This window comes from Monodon monoceros, unplaced genomic scaffold, assembly GCF_005190385.1.
Source record: "Monodon monoceros isolate NGI ecotype Baffin Bay Population unplaced genomic scaffold, NGI_Narwhal_1 Super_Scaffold_9, whole genome shotgun sequence".
NCBI lineage: Eukaryota > Metazoa > Chordata > Mammalia > Artiodactyla > Monodontidae > Monodon > Monodon monoceros.
The window spans coordinates 42,800,643-42,821,319 of NW_021703786.1; positions in this window are offsets into that span (position 1 = coordinate 42,800,643).

Genomic DNA, 20,677 nt, shown 5'->3' on the forward strand with positions numbered 1-20,677 from the left:
TGGAATTAAGATAAAGGACGAGGCACCTTAACAAGTAACGGCAATCACGGGCGTCTAGAGGGTCAGCAAGGAAACCGGCCCCGGGGACCTGAGCGCCGACTCCCACAGCGGCACAAGTCCAGGTGGAAGGTAAGACGAGGGTGCAGTCGTGAAGGGAGAACTGCATTTCCCTCACACAGCTGCTTGAAACTGTAAGCCAAAAATCCACGTTTGTGCTACATCCCGAATGTGCCAGTGAATTCTTCCTCCCTACCCCCTCCAATCCTGGCAAACATGACCTGTTGCTCTAGGCTCTGAAGACCCAGGTGAGGTGTAAGGGCTCTTTTCTGTTTCATACGGAGTAGAAGCACAGAAACCATGAAAAGGATAGAGAACCACCGTGACCAGAATGCCGGTTTTGCAGTACATCTGCATCCTGCCCCAAACACCACTCTCCAGGGCTCAGTCTGACCAAAATCTGTGTCACTCTCCATTTACCTGATCTATACTCCCACAGGCTGTCAGATGTGGAAAACCCCATTAAAACGTTACCCAGGTTGGGTCTGTCTTCTTGTCAGGGATTATGTGTCTACTCCTACAGTTACTGCTGCCATAGGAGAAGCATTTAAAGGTGCACAAAGGAAAGAGAAAAGGTGGGAAATTTCAGTGAGTTTTCAGAACGCCAGAGACACCACATGAGGTAAATCCGGTATTGGTCTGGATAAGTGAAGTTGTGCTGAGGTAACAAGTTAATCTCTAGAGTCAGTGGTGTAGCCCCACGAAGACTTCTTTTGTCTCCATGCTACACATACAGAGCAGGTTGATGGCAGCCTTTGCTCACAGGCATGCGGGTCAACGGAGGTGCCACCGTCTTGTGAACTGAGGTCTCGATACCTGGCTTTCAGAGCCACCAGGTGAGGGGAAGAGGGAGCTCGGAGACCTCGTGCGCACTCACCTGTTTCAGCCTGGAAGTGACTCACATCACCTTCACTTCAGCCCATTGGCCAGAATCAGTCACATGATCTCAACCCAACTGCAGGGAGTCGGGAGCACAGGCCTCCCCTTGTACCCAACAAGAGGGAAACAGAAAGCACGGCACTGTCTCTGCCACACGATCAGGCTGCCGTGAGATGTCAGAGACGAGTCTAAAACTGCTCTTGAAAGCATACATCATGATTAGTCAAATCCATTGCACCTGCCCTCACTAATCAAGGTTGTTTTAAGACTCCTGTGTCCTCCAAGAAGCTCCTAGCTGAAACGAGATGTTTGCCTGGTTTATCTTCCAGGAACTTGAGGCAGCTGTGTCTAGTTCAAGCTGAGCTGGTTAAGACTAGATAGGCCACCCACCCTCCTCAGTGACGTTTCGGCATCTGAGGGCCGGGAGCTCCACCCCCAGAACGTGGAGAGGCCGGCAGCCTAGTCACACCTGCGCCGGGCAACAGTTACAGCACCTTTTTCCAATCACTGCACCCCGTGCCCCACGCCCCTCAAGAGCCCAGATTCCACTCCTGGGGCTTTAAGCGAGTGACCAGGACTCCCTCTGTGGTGATGGTTCCTGCAGGTCAGACGCATCCTGCATTTCCTTATCTCTAGTTAGGATAAGGCAACGTGGAAAGACCTGCATCCCCTTTAGCCTCGGAGCATCCATCTCTCCCTGCCGTTTCTCTAGATGGCTATCAGCATCTCCCCAACTACTGATGCTAGGTCCTATACTAGGAATGAGAGGACACAGAGGGTTCTGAGCAGGGTCCTTATTGCCCCATGGTGGAAGTGCCCACACCCACCAGGGGACTTTCTTGTAAATGGGCGTATGTTTTCAAAATGCCAGGAGATCACACAAATGAAATAGGATTAGTGAAAGACTTTCCCAGAACACACATCGCTGAACTGGGAGTAAAAGTCACAACTGCAACTCACTCCCCCATCCCTCCAGATAACACCCATCACGGATCCTGGGGAATGCATTGTTCCGTGAAAAGGAGTGGATGAAACCTGAAGTTATAAAAACGCCGCAGTGGTGACAAGGGGCAAGGTGTCCAAATGGACTCCTAGGACCTGAATTTGAAGTACGACCAGGACTGCTCCCGTAACGACGGTGAGGATATGAGGCCAAAGGCATTCCCTTCTCTCAAGTCACACAAGACCCCAGGAATGCCAGAACCAGGAGGAAAGAGGGTAAGACAGGAAGGCACCTGACGGAGGTTAACAGAGTAATTACAGTGCCCAGACCCCGGCATCAACACACCGCCACTGAAACGCTTAGAGCAAACCAGCCATTAGAACAGTTTATTTGGGGGGGTCCACCAACCTCTTTGTGTGACTCCCCTCGTTTTCCTCCGGGTTTCTCTCTCCCACTTTCTAGTCTCCTTGTGCTCTGTGACCAATTTGGGTGAGACCTCCCTCCAAATGGCCTTTGTTCTCTGCGCAGCACTCAGGTTCTCAGGGCAGATGTCCATCCGATCATTTGGTGGAAATAACGTCACCAGCAGTGAGCTGCATCTTGAAAGAGGAGCTGCTTAATACGAATAAATGTAAAGAGTAGAAGAGCACGCGGAGGCTGTGCTCGGACCAAAAGCACGGCCGCTCCCGCCGCCTGCCCTGAGTCAGGGCGGCGTGTCGGTGGACACTTTGAAACAGGACCAACCTCAACTGGTCTTGCCTCCTTAAATAGCGTGTTGCTTAATCAAACCTTGAGTTATTTTACAGGGACGGCACCACATCTCCGCAAGATGGGAAACCGCGTCTCCAGGACGACGCCGAAGCAAGTACTTTCACTCTCGTTCACTCAGAATAAAAGCGACGCCACAACAGCCTCTTACAAAGCGAGAAGTCCTTCAGTGAGGAAAATCTAGCTTCCAGCAGCACAAGTAGCTTCTAGGGACTGATTCCAGACCAGCCCATCAGCTTCTGAACCAGGGCAAACCGAACGCTGCGACCCAGGTTCGCAGCAAACACGGCTCACGCGCAAAACAGCAAAGCAAAGAAACGAAGCCGATCCCGAAGGCCGCGACGCGGAGTATTTATGGGATGTGGAATAAGGGGGCAGGGCTGTGGGAGGCATGGGGCAAGGTGATTGGCTAAAGGTGAAAGAATCCTCGCTCTGCGCAGGCGTAACAAGCTACGTACGTGCGGGCCGCTGCGGGACACTCGCGCATGCCTGGTTGAAGGGTCAGTGGTCCTATCCAGTCTTAACCGGCTCAGCTCCAACTAGACCCAGCTGACACCAAGTTCCTAGGAGTGGTCTTATTGTTAAGGCTACGTGCCCTCTGCGGTCATGTGAGTTTTAAAACAACCTTGATTAGTGACGGCAGGTGAAACGGATTTAACCCGTGGTTTCACTTCCAAGCTTGAAATTTCCCCTAACCCCTCGGGAGCCTTGACTCCTGTGCATCTCGGGCTGCGGGCCCTTGCTGGGTAACAGCCTCAGGATTGCACCTTGGTTCTGCCTCCTCCTGCTTCGCTGTCTGTCCTCTCACTCTCATCCTTCACCCTCAGACTAACTATTCACACAGACACCCGTCTCGGGCTCTGCCCTCGGGGGAACGCAGGCTGAGATGACTAGGAAGGAGATAACCTAGCTGTCCTTTGGCTGGGCACCCTCTGCATTCCCCGCACCGCCCTGCGTCCATGACCCCTAGGCATCCAGTCCAGGGCAGCCTCCAACACCCAGCCTTTCCCCTTTACAAGCCCCGCGCCGTGTTTCCTGTTCCATTTATCTTGCCTCTCTTGCTCCATTTCTGTAGTGTTTTGTTTTGTTTTCCCTGCATCAATCCATCCTAACTTCTCTCTTTGTATTAGTTTCCTCTGGCTGCTGTAACAAATTATTACACACTTAGTGACTTAAAACAACCAAAATGTATCATCTTACATATATTTGGAGGTCAGAAGTCCAGAATGGGTTTTCCTGAGCCAAGAGAAGGGTCAGGGGTCATGCTGTCTCCAGCGGCTCTAAGGGAGAATCTATTTCCTTTCCCTTTCCAGGTTTTGGGAGACTCCTGAATCCTCGGCTTATGCCCCTTCCATCACTCCAACCTCTGTTTCCATCACCACATCTCCTTTTCTGACCCTCCTGCCTCCCTCTGCCATCTTTTAAGGACCCTTGAGATTATACCAGGTTCATCCAAGTAACCCAGGACAAACTCCTCATCTGAGACTCCTTAATCACGTCTGCAGAATCTCTTCAGCCATTGGAAATAATCACACATCCCTGGGATTAGAACTTGAACATCTTGGGGGTCATTAACTCCCTCCCACACTCTTTAAATTTAGAGCATTGTTTTAGTAAAAAGAAACCCTATTTCTCCCAAACCTTCCTCTTTGCCCATCTCAGCATCATAAACCCCACTTGCCCAGCTTGGAGGTCACCTCCTTTTTAAGAGTGATTCACAGCTACGATGTTAAAAATGCAGAGCAAACGTGTTAAGTCACGTTAGGCCTCCCTGTCACTGTGCAAGAACTTTTTTTCCGAATTTAGGACATCATATTTACATTTTAACATATAAACGTCCAGGCAATTCAGATTCACACTTTTAGGGAGTGGATTCTTGGGATTATTCCATCCCAGAAAAATAACAAAATATTATTTTCTTACATAATTCTGGGACTTGGAATTTTTAAAACTCCATTGTTTTCTCCTACTGTTGCAACAACTCTCAAGGTCAAAAGATTTCGCCTCAGGTCTCCTGTTTTCTTTTGTTGCAATGGAGTCGGAAACACAGCCACCACCTTGTGCATAAATATCTTTCATACATGTGGAAATTATTCCCAGGATCACAGAATTTAGGGCTGAAAGCAGCTGCATGGATGCTAGAGTTTATCTGCTTCATTTCCCAGAGAAGCAAACAAAGGCCCAGAAAGAGATAAGGTCTTCCAATCCAGCTACTATGGGAGTGGCCTGCTTTTCTAGTCCTCTCCTCCGGGAGAAATACTCCCAATTCTTTCCATATTTCTCCCACCGTTCTCGCCTTCATCCATCACTGTTTTCTAGGTTTCCTTGACCTTCTTGCAAAGGTCAAGCCTTCCACATGGTATAACAACACCAGTAGAGGCGTGGCGATCAGAGCATCAACCCTGCCCTGCACACAGCTGTGGAGAGTCTTCCATCAAGACCACATTCCTTGGCAGGCCTGCGAGCAGGGGAAGCTGTGAGGTGAACGTGTCTTTCCTCCTCTCCCAGCTCACACTGTCTAAAGGCAAGTCAGGAAGCATTTCTTTCTTTTGTGCATATACCCCTCTGTGGTAAACTGCAAAAGCCGAAACGTTGGTCCACGGAAGGGAGCAGGACACTGGCACTGTGGTACCTGAGGCCAGGAAGGCCGCAAGGGGATTAGGCGGGTCCACAGGTCACAACGCAAGAAATTGACATGTACATATTCGATGCCAGAAGTCTGCTACGAAGACACGTGGGAAATTCCCTCATCAGTGCGAAATGGCTCTTGCTTAGTTCCAAGCCTCCATGGTGGGTTTGTGGCACAGGTTTCCCTGCCTATCCAGTCAAAGGTGGGTTCCCATCCCCTGGTCTCCACCCATCACATGACCCTGATGCATGCAACCACATTTGTCTGTTTGCGTTTCCTCATTCACATCCACACACAGAGAGCCACGTCCCACAAAAGGACTGATTTTCACACCCCCGAGCCCTTGGTACCAATCCCCGTGGACAGAGGAAGGCTGGGGGCTGATGGGCTGATGCAAGGGAAGTGCGGTTTCCGGGACTGGCTTACTCTATGCAGGGCTAACCCTGGAGCTCCAAACAAAACGCAGGGCAGACACACCATGCAGGTGGGAGGCTTCCCAGAGGAACATCTGGCTGCCATTTGAAAGGAAGAGGAAGAGAAATGGATGCCGAGCGCACAACCAACGAACGTCCACAGCAACCGGCCAACTCCGTCTGCTTCCCAGCTACCACCCCACCCCTGAAGCCCACACTGACCGTACCTGTGTGGGGCCAAATTATGAGTCTAGGCACATATATAGTGTATCTTATATAGTATACTTTGTTTCAAACAAAGAATTGATTTTCTGCGAGACTTTTCTGTAAAGCTCTACTTTGAATGGCCCTATCCGTATGTCCCTACAGTTGTGCAGAACCTTCAAAGAACTTTTCCTAGAGTTTAAACCATCACTTCATTAGGGCAAATGAGAAGGACAATCTGGTGTCTGAATGGCTTTCTGCAGCATCCGAAAATGTTTCTTTCAACTGTGAATCATTAAAAAAAAAAAAAAAAGTTAGTTTTGATTTAGAGAATTGCTTTACAGGGAGGAAGGACCTTTTGGCTGCATTCCTTCAAGAGACGGATGGGTCAAGATAAATCTGGACAATGTGTTCAGTTAAAAAAAAAGTTCAGACTGGCTCACGTGTTTAGGGGGAGAAAAATGAAAACGTGAATTTTGTAAAGCTTGAGGGTTTTTAGTTTTCCAGATTTCTACAGGTTTTGTTTTTCTTTTCTTTTTTTCTGTAACTAATGTGTAGATTTGTTTCTCTCCTGGATTTCAGTAGAGTAAGTGTTATTACAGACATTAAAAGTCGCTAGATTTTTCTGTGGCAACAAAAGTGTATAAATACTGACATGTAGATATTTAATAGGTTCAATGTGTTAATGCACCTTTTAAAATTATGATCAATTTCTTTTTTATTATTAGAATGCTAGGACTAAACAGATTGTGTTGGCTGGCTCACCTTTTTGTTTTGCAGATAAGGAAAACGAAATAAAGAAGGGTGAAATGACTTGGATCGATTCTCCAACACTCAGCCCAAAGCTCTCACCATCCGAATATATGGTTTTCCTTTTCTGGGAGCATCTTTTCAGGGAAATACCATCTTAAGTGAGCTAGTCAGTGCTCCTGGGTTAAGCTGAGCCAAAAGCTTGACGTATATTTTTTCCTGACATACTAGGCTTATGTTTTACTAGTGACTTTGTAGAAACACAAAGGATTGATCAGGCAGGACGTTTGAACTCTGGTCCTCAGTTGAAGTTCACTCACTCCACACAAGATTTTCTCACATTGTTTCTCCAGCTCTATCCCTCCCCTTTGTAAGACCCAGTCCCTGTGCTTTGATAAATGTATATCATGCCACACCAGCCCTGAAGGAAAACTACTGACCATCCCAAGGTCTACAGTGAGAACTTTCTCACCCCAGCAGTTTCCTCCAGGATGCTAATCTCTGAGATGTGGAAACAGTTCCCCAGCAGATGGTTTGATCAGGGAGGTCAGGGAGGAAGGGAACTCTGGGGCAAGGCTTCTGGACTTGTGAGGCTCACCGTGTGCTGGGAACGAAGCCCAAGAGGAAAGATATGTACGCTGCTGGGAGTGGAAGGAGGGTCAGGGCTGTGACTCTGTCTGCATGCCCGGCTGAACAAGGGAGGTGAGCAGATCTGGGCAGGGAGAGCAGGGGCGTGTTATGGGGGCTGAGGAGTGGAGGGCAGTCTTCAGCAACAGGGCACAGAATCAGGCAGGAGGTTGGAGGGTCAAGAGTCTTGGAAGGAGGAGGTTTATACCGGAACTTTGTTGAGCCAGTAGGGACCTAGACCAATAGAGCAGAGGAGAAGAAGGGGGGTTTATAGGAAGCAGAACCTGAGAAGATGGATTTCTCATCCTTTTTGTGACTCCACCCCCTTTACTTTTTCTCCCTGTGTTATGGGTTGAATTGTGTCCCCACAAAAGATATGTTGAAGTCTTAACCCTGAGCACCACAGATGACCTTATTTGGAAATAGGGTTGTTGCAGACGTAATTAGTTAAGATGAGGTCGTACTGGAGTAGTTGGGCCCCTAATCCAATATGACTGGGGTCCTTATAAGAAGAGGGATATTTGGAGACAGACACACACAGAGAGGAGAAAGACATGAAGACACAGATACCAGGGAAACTGAAGACAGAGGCAGAAATTGGAGTCATGCTGCCATAAGCCAAGGAGCACCTGGAGCTATGAGAAGCTGGAAGTAATGAAGAAGATCTGGGACTTCCCTGGTGGCGCAGTGGTTAAGAATCTGCCTGCCAATGCAGGGGACACAGGTTCGAGCCCTGGTCCAGGAAGATCCCACGTGCCACGGAGCAACAAAGCCCGTGAGCCACAACTACTAAGCCCACACGCCTAGAGCCGGTGCTCCGCAACAAGAGAAGCCATCGCAATGAGAAGCCCACGCACAGCAACGCAACTAGAGAAAGCCTGTGCGCAGCAACAAAGACCCAACGCAGCCAAAAATAAATTTACTTATTTTTTTAAAAAAAGAAAGGAAGAAGATCTGCCTTTAGAGGTTTCAGAGGGAGCGTGGCCCTGCTGACACCTCGAATTTGGACATCCAGCCTCCAGAACTATGAAACAATAAATTTTTGTGGTTTTAAGGGACCCAGTTTGTTGTACTTTTTAATGGAAGCCCTAGAAAACTAATACACACTGCTTTGATGATGTTCAACCTCAGCCAATTCCAGGAGAGAGAAACGAAGAGATTGTCAGCCAGTGTTTACACTAATTTGCCAAAGTCTACCCAGATGCGCAGACATCCACTGTCTCCACGGGCAGCCTTTGTTCTGCCCTCCACCAATTTTTTTTTTTTGGCCTGCACCAATTTTGATGCAGGACCCTCTTTGGGGTGGAGAGAGGATGGAGCCCTCAATATCGATTTTTCTAAAGAGTTCTTTGTGGCAGAAATCTTTTCTTGCCAGCTCTCTGAATCCTTTTCTATTCTCAAAGTGGTTGAAAGAATCTAAGTGCTGCAGAACAAGTTCTCAGAAATTCCTGATGAATATCTGCCTCGGGTGATTTGTCACCTCTGTTTGAAAGTTCATATCTGTTGTATCTTGGTGCATAAGACTTTATTTCAACAAATGTTGAAAGATTAAAAGACAACAGAGGCTTGCACCCACGATCAAGGAATGAGAATCTATTTTAAAAAAAAACAGAGATTTGAAAAAAGAACGCAACATAATTTCTAGAAGTAAAACATAGACTCATCGGAATGAAAAACCTGATGGACATGCAGTGGGTAAGGTTCAGCTGCCACCGGAAGAGATCCGACAATAATTCAATCCGTTAAAGAACAGAGTGGTTTATTTCCCTCTGATGTCATAGACTGAGGTGAGCATTCCAGGTTGGCGGGCAGCTCTGCTCCATGTGGTCATTCAGGGCCACAGGTTCTTTCCATCTTCCTTTTCATCCATCCCCTAAGACATTAACCTCATCTGGTCCCAGGCACAGGTGACAGAACAGTTCTTTTTCTTCCAATTGTTTTTGAACTATTAGTTTTATAAAATACAAAAAAAAAAAAAAAGAATGACTTGCAAAATGATTACGTGCTTAGGTATTGTGACAATGTTGAATAAAGGGTCGAAACACTTTTCTCTCCATTTTCTAACTAATCCCATTGTAAGCCATGAGTTTATGGACCTTTGAGTAGTACTTTTTCATCTCACAAGAAGGAGACAAGGTGTGGAAGAGACACACCCATTGTCCACACCACTTCCACTCACATCTATTGAAGGCTTAGGGTCCTGGCCACATCCAACTGCAAAATAGTCTGGGAAATTCCACGGAGCTGAGTAGCCAGGTGTCCAACTACAATCGTATTCATACAGAAAAAGGAGGGGACGATGTATTGTGTACAGTCAACTGTCTCTATCACAAATGGGTTACAAACATACCGGATGGAGTGCATCAGAATGTCAGTGAACTGAAGGACGCAGCCAAAGAAATCATCCAGAAGACCCTCCAGAGACAAAGAAATGGAAATATAAAAGACACGCTATGAGTCTTGGAAAAGGCCCAACAGAATGGGGAAGAGGCAATATTTAAAGCAATATAGACCAAGAATTTTCTAGAATTGTTGAGAGATTCATGAAGCACAGAGAATCCCACGCTGGGCACTGTTGTTAAGGCTTATATATTAACACATTCAATGCGCACAACAACCTTATAGGGAAGGTATTGTTATCATCACCATTTTACAGAGGAGGACATTCGAGGCTCAGAGAGGTTAAGTGACTTGCCCAATGTCACACAGCTGGTAAGGAGCAGAGGTAGGTTTCCAGAGTCTCTTACCACAATACTCTTTTAACTTTTGAAAAATCTGTACTGTTTTAACAAGAACAACAAAGGCAATGCTTTAAAAAATATACTGAATATTTTTATTTATGTCTAATTATTTACTTTAAAACTTACTCTAGGTCAATAGACCTAAATATGACTCCATCCCAAAGACTAAATTCACACTACTGGGAAATATGGTAAAGTTGGGGTACATTTTCATAAATCTCTCCTAGAAACTCACCCCCTCAAAATAATAATAAACCAAAAAATAGAGAAAACTTCATTTTCAGTGAAACTGGGAAACAGCTGCAGCTTCACAAACCCTGAAGCCTCGAGAGCAGGCACTGCCTATTTTTGTCTGATGATCAGAGAGTCCACAGAGCCAGGTCACATTTGCACCATCGTTCTCAGTGACCACAAGGAGATACCATCTTCTGTGGCCTGAGAGGTGTTTCAAGAAACCATCTTGCTCTGCGTCACGGAGAGACAGAAACACGTGACCGCTTTCCTCCTTCCCAGTTTCTCTCTTTTCTCAGGGTTCCTCCTTCCCGGTTTCTCTCTTTTCTCAGGGTTCCTCTCTCCACCCCAAGCCATGCAACAGGGAGAGGGCAGGCCTCCCAGTCCTGACTTGCTTACCAAGAAGCTGTGCAACCCTAGGCAAATCACTCTACCTCTCTGGACGTCAGTGTCCTTGCCTGTAAATGAGAGGCCTGATTTGCATCAGCGGTTTTCAGACCTTCCGAAGACTCCAATCTTTTTCTCCTTACATAACCTGTGCCAGGAATCGCATACGTTGCAAGGGGAACGAAAATCAAACCACGGGAGCTGAAGCAGGGAGGCAGAGGCGAAGGCCCTGCCCACCGGGCCTTCCCATCGCCTCCCAGAGACTGGGCACGAAAACCCTTCAGACTCCTCAGAGCAGTTTGGAAATCACCCGTTTCTGTGATTTCTGACATCCTTTCCAGCTGTAATAGCTGCTAATTGTCTCGGGAGCTGGACGACTAGATATTGGTCTCTGCTCTCTTCTTTGGAAAAGAACTGTCCAGAGGAAGGGGAGGGGAGGAAGGCGAAAGGGGGAAAGAAAAAGCCCAAGGAGCGTTCACACCAGAGCTACACGTTACAGCTGTCTCTGCTTGGTGAATAATTAACATGAGGTAACTAAATAAGACATTTATTAACAAGAATTATGTAGCCATATCCCTTTTATGCACCATCCCATTAAAATGTCTTGCCAAGAAAGGGCCATTTGCGGCCATGGGTCTCACCTGGGCAGCAGGCGGAGGGGAAGCCAAGAAGCCCGCTCCCCCCAGGCCCTGGTGGGAGCTCTGGCTTAAACCAAACAAACGTGTCAGCCCCCTGGGTAAGCCAGTCTGAACTGAAGGATACCAGCAATGTGGAAACATGAAACAAGATCAAAAAGCCTCTTCTGTCTAGAGGGCCACACAATAAAAAAAAGGGTTCTTTTTTTGGCCCATAAGAAAAGAATTCCTTTAAGCGCTCAAGCTGACATTTTCATGAGAAAACAAATTGGGACGATTTCATTTACTGCCTGCAGATACTCAATGACCTGGAGAGAGAACTAAACAGCTCCCTCTCCGCCCCGGCCACAGCTGTTACTTCGCACTTGCCTTTTTCGCTTCCCTACATATCCCTCAGGTGCCTAGAACATTCTTCTATTTATTTATTCGGGGTAATCTGGAGAGCAAGTATTGTGTCTATCTGCCATGTGTTTTCTCTCAATGTCGGTAGCAAAGTAATTCTTACACTTAAACAGCACCGAGGGATGTTAAGATGGCAGTGCAGTGACGTTGCAGAAAAGAGCCCATCTCGGAGGAGCTGTCCCTTGCAGAGTGACATCTGCTCCTGCAGGGACCCCCCGCCCCCATGAACGCGGCGCCCCCCAACACTTGTCCCTGTCGCTGGGTGCTGCTTTTCTCCCAGACCTTCAAACTCACTTTACTGTATTGCATCAAATCCGAGGTCTCACCACTTCTGAAACGCTCCACTGTTTTCTGTAACTTTAAGAAATACAAAATTCCTGCCCATGAAATTTTGACACTATGCTTTCTTAACATTCAGAATGGTTATGTTATACTTATCCTAAGACATTCTTTTAGGCTTAATTAGATGTAGGACTGGGTTGTTTATGGCTCTTGTGCCTACATAAAAATGAAGATACATGCTCGACTGATTGATTACGGTATCTCTACAATCTCTCCAAGCTGAGAGGCCAGCACTTCTGAGTCATCCGTGTCTGTGCTCTTTCTTGGTTTTTCATCCCTTGCACCCACCAGAGTGCTGCTGACGCTGGGTTTCTTATCGTGGGTCCTCCGTTGTCAGCAAGGTTTTCTTCCAGTCATGGAAGAAATTGCATTCATCCTGCAATTTTTGATGTGGACACTTCCTTGGTCTAACGAGAGATGGCAGTGCAAGTTTTCAGGTGACAATTGAGACATATTCCTTTCTCAAAGGAATATAAACACCAGAGGATTTCTCCTGTGTGCAGGCAATGACAGTACATCACAACTGCCACCTGGTCAAAAGGCAGGGTGAGATGTTATCAATGCTCAGACTCATCCCAAATCCAGAAACGGGAACGTGTGTGTCTTAACCCTGAGAGACCACAAGGTAGACGCTGGCTCCTCGGAACGTCCTCTCTCTGGTTCTTCACTACCCAGGGGCCTTCTGCTCTAGGTCGATCCTGCCCTCCTTCAGGGCTTGTCTCTCAGTCTGCAATTACCCATTTACAAGTCTGGTTACCATGCGATGGGAGGGATAAAAGATGCATTGAAAAAGATGCATGTGTGATTGCTGATGGAATTTGCACGCGGAGGTACGTCCATGGGCAGTCAAGTTTTATCCAGGTGTAAGGAATGAACAGAACTGTAAATCATTTATTCAACCAACAATTTTTTTTAATTTTAGAAACTATGTTTGCTTTCAGAGCCTTATAATTATTTTCTATAGATTTCTGATTTCCTTGTTATGCTCTTTCTAAATTCACTGTTTTGTTTTTTTTTTGTTTTTTTTGTAATTGAAGTATAGTTGGTTTACAACGTTGTGTTAGTTTCAGGTGTACAGCAAAGTGACTCGGTTATACATACATATATACATTCTTTTTCGTATTCTTTTCCATGATGGGTTATCACAGGATAGTGAATCTAGTTCCCTGTGCCATACAGTAGGACCTTGTTGTTCATCCGTTCTATGTATAATAGTTTGCATCTGCTAATCCCAACCTCCCACTCCATCCCTCCCTCACCCCCCTCACCCTTAGCAACCACAAGTTTGTTCTCTATGTCTGTGAGTCTGTTTCTGTTTCACAGATAGTTCACTTGGGTCATATTTTAGATTCCACATATAAGTGACACCATGTGGTATTTGTCTTTCTCTTTATCACTTACTTTGTGTAGTATGTCAATCGACAAATATTTTTACGCCCCTTTAGGCAGTGTGCGTTTCAGTAGGGGTGACAGATAATAAAGATATGTATATGAAAAAAAACAAAACAAAAAACAAAAAAAGATATGTAGAGTGTGACGTGATGTGATATGATCTATAATAGGTACCAATGAGTTAAAGAAGATAAAGCAGGGAGAGAGGATCGAATTTAAAAGAGTAGCTTTAGATAAAGCTTCAGTAAGTCTTCTCTGAGTAGGTGACATTTGAACTGACCCCTAAATGAAGAGAGAGGAAGGTCATAAAAGTATTGACTCCTGAGGGAAGAACTCTGCAGGCCGGTGAGAAGGCAGAGGCCCAGACACGGAAGGATTGGCATATTTGAAGGATAAAGGGCCTGGTGTGCCAGAGCACGTGGCAAGGAGAGCTGTCCTAACCAAGGTGACGGAGGCAGCCAGAGGACAGATCTGTGGCCTGAAAGCCACGCGAGAGACACTTTGGACCAGTTAAACTGGTCAGTTGTCCTGGCGTGCTCTCCAGAGGAACTCGACCGTGCTGATTCCCTCGGGGATTTGGGGGGCGGTGTCCCAAACAGGACCACGAGTGACCCCCTACCCTCAATCTCCTTCCTCCACCTGGTCATCATTTACTAAAATCCCTGCCTACCCAGAGCTCCTCGGGGCAAGTATATTTGTGCTTTGAGGTACCTTCTTGCCATAAACATTGAACAAGAGGGACGTGTAGGGCATGATGCTTACAAAGAAGCACTTTTCTTTGTCCCCTTTTCCCAGTCCTTTGCCCACTGGGACCCCTGGCCCTGGATGAAACTTCAAGGAGAAGCTGTAGACACTCATTCTCCATCTGGATGGGAAAGTGGCAAAGACACGAGGTCAAAGAGCCTGGGGCCTCCAAGGATCGCTGAAGTCATCTCTGAAATCCGTCTGCTGCCGCCGAGGCCTTAGCGTAACCCCTGGGAGTGGATGACGATATCGAGAAGTCTACTTCCAGCCCAGACTACTTCAAAAGTCTGCTGTGACTTTCAAACATGGAGAACTGCCTAATATTTCCACTGAGAAGCTGAAAGCAGGGTTGGGGGTGCAGGACAGACCGATGTACAAGGTGAGCTATGCTTTGAAAGACGCTACCAGGCTTGCGCGCTGGCTTATGTGTTCTTTCGGTTTTCAAGTGATTCTAAACAAACCCAAATTTATATTTCTATATTTAGCAGCCCCCAGTTTGATTCTGATCCTGTCTGGAGACTGCATGGCCTTCTGCCAATGATGAAATTAGCCTGTGGGATATCTATTGCTCTGAGCTGACCAATGGGCATGGGATATTTTTAGCAACTGTAATATAATGCTGGTAGAATGGTGCATTTTTTTGACTTTAAAGTAATCTCTAAGACGGTTTAAAAGTTGTGTCCCTTATTAACCACATAAAGCCCACAGGCCCCTGCAATAATAGAGAAATAGATTGGGTTCTTGATCACTGAGACAGGTGAGACCAGAGTACATCTGTGGAGGAAGCCTCTCCAACAAAACACATACTCAGGGCGGGTCCAGCAAAGGGCATCTCATTCGCCACATTGGAATGAGATGAGGAAGAAGTTGGGAACGTGGGTAAGAACCCTTTCTAAAACAGCCACTTCTGTGTGCCCTGAACAATCCACTTACTTCCTGAAAAGTCTTCCCCGTCACCCCGCACACCCCCTGCTGGACTCTTCCCCATACCCTGAGCTCACCCATCTCCACGCTCTCCTCACACGGTCTCTTCGGCTGGGATGCTCAGTCCTCACCCTGTCTGCCAAGGCCCAGCTCAATACTGCGTTCTCCACAAAGCCTTCTCACCACGGTTCACGGATTGTAACAAATGTCCCACACCTGTGTCAGAGGTTATCAGACAGGGGAACTTGGTATGAGGTACACGGGAACCCTCTGTACTATCTTTGCAATTTTTCTGTAAATCTGAAACTGCTCTAAAATAAAAGGTGTGGGGCTTCCCTGGTGGCGCAGTGGTTGAGAGTCCGCCTGCGGATGCAGGGGACACGGGTTCGTGCCCCGGTCCGGGAAGATCCCACATGCCGCGGAGCGGCTGGGCCCGTGAGCCATGGCCGCTGAGCCTGCGCGTCCGGAGCCTGTGCTCCGCAACGGGAGAGGCCACAGCAGTAAGAGGCCCGCGTACCGCAAAAAAAAAAAAACAAAATAAAATAAAATAAAAGGTGTATTAGACACACAGACACACAGACACACACACACACACACACCTCGGCCAGCCTGCGTTTAACTGCTGCTAAAAAACAGGAGGACCTCTACTGTTAAACCTGCTGAAAATGAGTTCCATAGATGGTCAATGTTAACCACATCTGCCTCAGGAGAGAGCACAGAAAACCCCAGAGCCCAGTGACCGGGCTGACCCTGGGGGCAAACTCTCCTCATCTACTCTGATCCCAAGACCAGATCTGCCCAAATGCGTGGGGAAAAAGAGGTTCCACACAAAGGTCTAAAAGATGGATGAAACTATATGAACGGTGTTGGGCATCATTTCTAACAGAGAATAAAATGTCATCTGACACCAAAAAACAATTGTGCAAACCTTCTGGGAAAGTACTATGCTGATATCTACTAAATTGAAGAGTACATACACCCTTTGACAAAGCAGCTTCTCTTTGGGACTCAACCTTTAAAAACGAGCTACAGGACTTCCCTGGTGGCGCAGTGGTTAAGAATCCGCCTGCCAGTGCAGGGGACATGGGTTGGAGCCCTGGTCTGGGAAGATCCCACATGCGGCGGAGCAACTAAGCCCGTGCGCCACAACTACTGAGCCTGCGTGCCACAACTACTGAAGTCCGCGTGCCTAGAGCCCGTGCTCTGCAACGAGAAGCCACTGCACTGTGAAGCCCGTGCACCGCAACGAAGAGTAGCCCCCGCTCGCCACAACGAGAGAAAGCCCGCGTGCAGCAATGAAGACCCAACGCAGCCAAAAATAAATAAATAAATAAATAAAAACGAGCTGCCGCAAGACGTGAAAACATGGAAGTGAGGGTTCTCACCATGATACAGCTCAAAGAGGCGCAGGCTGGGAAACCGCTTAACACCCATCCACAGGGAAAGGGCGGGTTAATTGCGGTAGAGACAAGCTACAAATTCTTATCACCAGCCTAGAAAAGAACGAGCCCTTCAACCAGCAGGAGGTTCCTGATGTCTCCTTAAGTAAGAAAAACAAGTCGTGGCGGAGGAAATGGGGAAGCGGAAATGGGGAACGGCTGAAGAGTGGGTATGGGGTTTCCTTTGGGGTGATGCAAAGGTTCTGGAATTAGTGATGATGGTCGCACGACATCATGAATGTACTAAAAGCCACTGGGAAAAAATAAAATAATATAAGGCTCACTGAACTGTATACTTTAAATTGGTTAAAGTGATGAATATCTACCATATGAGTATTTTACTTCGATCTTTTACAGTGATAATGAATAAATCCTATATATGTGTGTGCTTTCAAAGGGGTGTTCTGAGAACTCCTTCTGGGTAAAGAAGACACTTGGTGTTGATGAGTTGCTGCAGGAGGAGAAAAAGGCTGCTTGGAGGCCAAGGTTTGTATGGAAGGAAAGACATCTCTCCAAGGGGAAAAGGAAGGGGTGGGCAGGGCACTGTGTGGGGAAGCCTGAGTGGGGCTGCGCCTCATCACTGGGGCTTGGAGGAGAGGTTCGGCAGGAACCTGTCCAGTGAAAATGTTTGGGTGGAAATCCTAAGTGCTGAAGGACGTCATCCCTCTATCACGACTTCACAGACCCTCAGTGAAGCATCAGACCTGCTTATTGATGCTTAGCTGAGGCATCCTTAGTGTGCTTCACTTTCTTGTGGAAGCCAAGAAGAGGATGAGGATTAAGTCAAGATCAAGATGAATCAAGATCAAGGGTGAGCCCATGGGCACCTGGAGGACAGCCTACAGTGGGCTGTGCTTCTTTGGAAGGCAGGTCCCCCTGTGCCTCAGTTAATTGGGGGCACACCTGTTCCGTGAGGACATGGTTGGGGTCTTGTCCATCCTTGTCATCCCTGTAGTACTTAATACCATGCCAGGTGTGTAGTAGGTGTTCAATAAACACATTTATGAAGTTGAATTGTACTAAGATGGATTTTTTAAATTGAGATATAATAAACATATAACACTGGGTAAGTTAAAGGCATTTCCCAGACAACTTTGCAGTTGGATGTGGTCAGGCCGCTAAGGCTTCAACAGATGTGAGTGGAAGTGGTGTGGACAATGGGTGTGTCTCTTCCACACCTTGTCTCCTTCTTGCGAGATGAAAAGGTACTACTCAAAGGTCCATAAACAAACTGTCATGGACAGTTTTCTCCACATCTTCACTGGCACTTGCTGTCTCTTATCTTCTTGATGACGGCCATTCTAACAGGTGTGAAATAGCTCACTGTGGCTTTGATCTGCATTCCCCTGACGGTTCGTGATGTTGAGCACCTTCTCATGCTGTTGGCCATTTGGATGTCTTCTTTGGAAAAATGTCTTTCCAGTTCCTCTGACCAGTTTTTAATCAGATTGTGGGTCTTTTATATTGAATTTATAAGTTCTTTATATATTTTGGCTATTAACCCCTTATCTGATATAGTGTTTACAAATATTTTCTCCTGTTCCATAGATTGCCTTTTCATGTTGTTGATTGTTTCTTTTGCTGTGCAGAATCTTCTTAGTTTGATGTAGTCCCATTTGTTGATTTCTGCTTTTGTTGTTTATGCTTTCGGTGTCATATCCAAAAAAATCATTGCCAAGACCAATGACAAAGGGAGGACCAATATCCCCTCTATGTTTTCTTCTAGGAGTTTTATGGTGTCAGTTCTTATGTTTAAGTCTCTAATCCATTTCGAGTTAATCTTTGTGAGTGGTATAAGATAGGGGTCCAATTTCACCTTTCTGCATGTGGTTATCCAGTTTTCCCAACACTGTTTGTTGAAGAGACTATCCTTTCTCCACTGAGTGTTTGTGGCTTAAGACGGATTTTTTTCCCCCATTATTTCTAATCCAGAGATAAGCTGAAGCTTGCTGAGTTAACGCTCATCCCCAAAGTCCAAAGGACATAAAAGCCTCTGTCCAGCCTTCTCTCCATCACTCTCCCTCAGAGCCTTTCCTTGGCCCAGCCCTGTCCACTGCACTGCCAGGCACACAGGACCTAACACAATCTTTACCTAGCATGGCAACCTGTGGACATTATATTCAGGCCACAGACCAGGGTGTGAGGATGAACTGTCACTGCCCTGGTGGCCAGCAGAGAATCAACTGATTGCTTTCCAGACCAGATTCCTCTTCTCCCCTTAGGGCTCCTTGGGCACCATCCTGGATTTGCACCCCACGCCCCTGCTGCCCACAGACGGGGTGGCAAATCGCACACATGAGTGGATCACACCCTTGGCCTCACACCACGTGGAACAAGTTTAGAGTGAAGGTAATTGTCTCTGACACCTGCTCAGCTCTGTGCATTTCACTAGATTCTTTCACGGGTAGCATTATTTTGACCTCACCATAACCCTAAGAGCCCTGTGCTATGGATGATCAAACTAAAGGTCAGGAAAGTTGAAGATGTAGCAGTCAATGGGATTCCCACTCAGAATCTAAACCACAGGGGCAGTTTTTGTGAGTGAGGTCTGCCCTTCTGGGAACAAAATCTACGAGCTGAAGCCAACGTGCCTGTTTATTCATTCTGTCACATGTCCGTTTGCTAATCTTTGTATTCCTCCCAAATGGCACCCTGTTTAAGATAACAGTAAGCCTCTTTTGGCACCTGCCCTTTTCTAAAAACGGAGCATACCATCAGTTGTAATGATAAGCAGGTCAACAATCAAACTACAGTGTTAAAACTATAATGATATTAATTGAATTAATATTTGTTGAGCACTTGCTATATGCCAGGAGCTGGGAAGAGCCAGGAAGGTGGTTGTGGTGTGGAATTTCAGCAGTGGATGGGAGCTTGGCACCTGGAGTCAAGTCCCGGCTCTGCTGTTTGAGCTTTGGGACTTGGGCAAATTATTTAACGTTACAGGGTGTCAGTTTCCTCCTCTGCAAAATGGAGATCATAGACATCCTTCACAGGGTGGTTGTGAGGACTGTATTAGTTAATATACGTAAAAGTTTCAGAATGGTGCCGGGTCAATGGTAATTTCTCAATAAGCGTTAGTTATCTCTATGACTAGTTATTGCGTTTAGGAAGTTGTGATGTAAAAGGCAGAGTCTACAACTAGAGGGAAACTCAGATATTTTTCAGTTATAAACTTCAGGTAAAATCTATGATTTTATTTTTAAAAATAATTACAACCCACCAACATATATATATATATATATGGTCAATTGTTTTTTTGCTTTTTTGTTTTTTTGGGGTACGCGGGCCTCTCACTGCTGTGGCCTCTCCCGTTGCGGAGCACAGGCTCCGGACGCGCAGGCTCAGCAGCCATGGCTCACGGGCTTAACCGCTCCGGGGCATGTGGGATCTTCCCGGACTGGGGCACGAACCCGTGTCCCCTGCATTGGCAGGTGGACTCTCAACCACTGCACCACCAGGGAAGCCCTGGTCAATTGGTTTTTGATAAAGGTACAAAAGGAATTTGATGGGGAAATGAGAATCTTTTCAACCAAAGGTGCTGGAACAATTATTAGATAGCCATACGCAAACAAACAAATCCCCATCCTTAGTTCACACCATACACACAGTTTAACTCATAGTGGACAACAGACCTGAACGTAAAAGCTAAAATTACAAAACTTCATCCCCAAACACTGCCTCATTCTTTTGCAGTCTCTCCCTTCCCCCTTGACCACCCATTACAAGCTTGCTTTCGGTCACTACAGTTCCGCTTTTTATAATGTAAGAAATGCCGTATAAAGTGACATCACACAATATTTAGTCTTCTGTGTGCGCCTTTTCTGCTTAGCACAATGCTTTTCTCTTCCAGTTTTGTTGAGGTACAGTTGACATACAGCACTGTATAAATTTAAGGTTTCCAGCTTAATGACTTGTCTTACGTACATTATGAAATGATCATCACAATAGGTTTAGTGAACATCAATCATCTCATAGAAGACAAAGAAAAAATTTTTCCTTGTGTAAGAACTCTCAGGATCTATCCTTTACAACTTTCATTTATACCACACAGTAGTCATCACTCTGTACATTAGATCCCTAATAGTTATTTAGCTTATAACAGGAATTTTGTACCTTTTGAGCACCTTCATCCAATTCTCCTTCCCCCAACCCCCAGCCTCTGGGACCCAC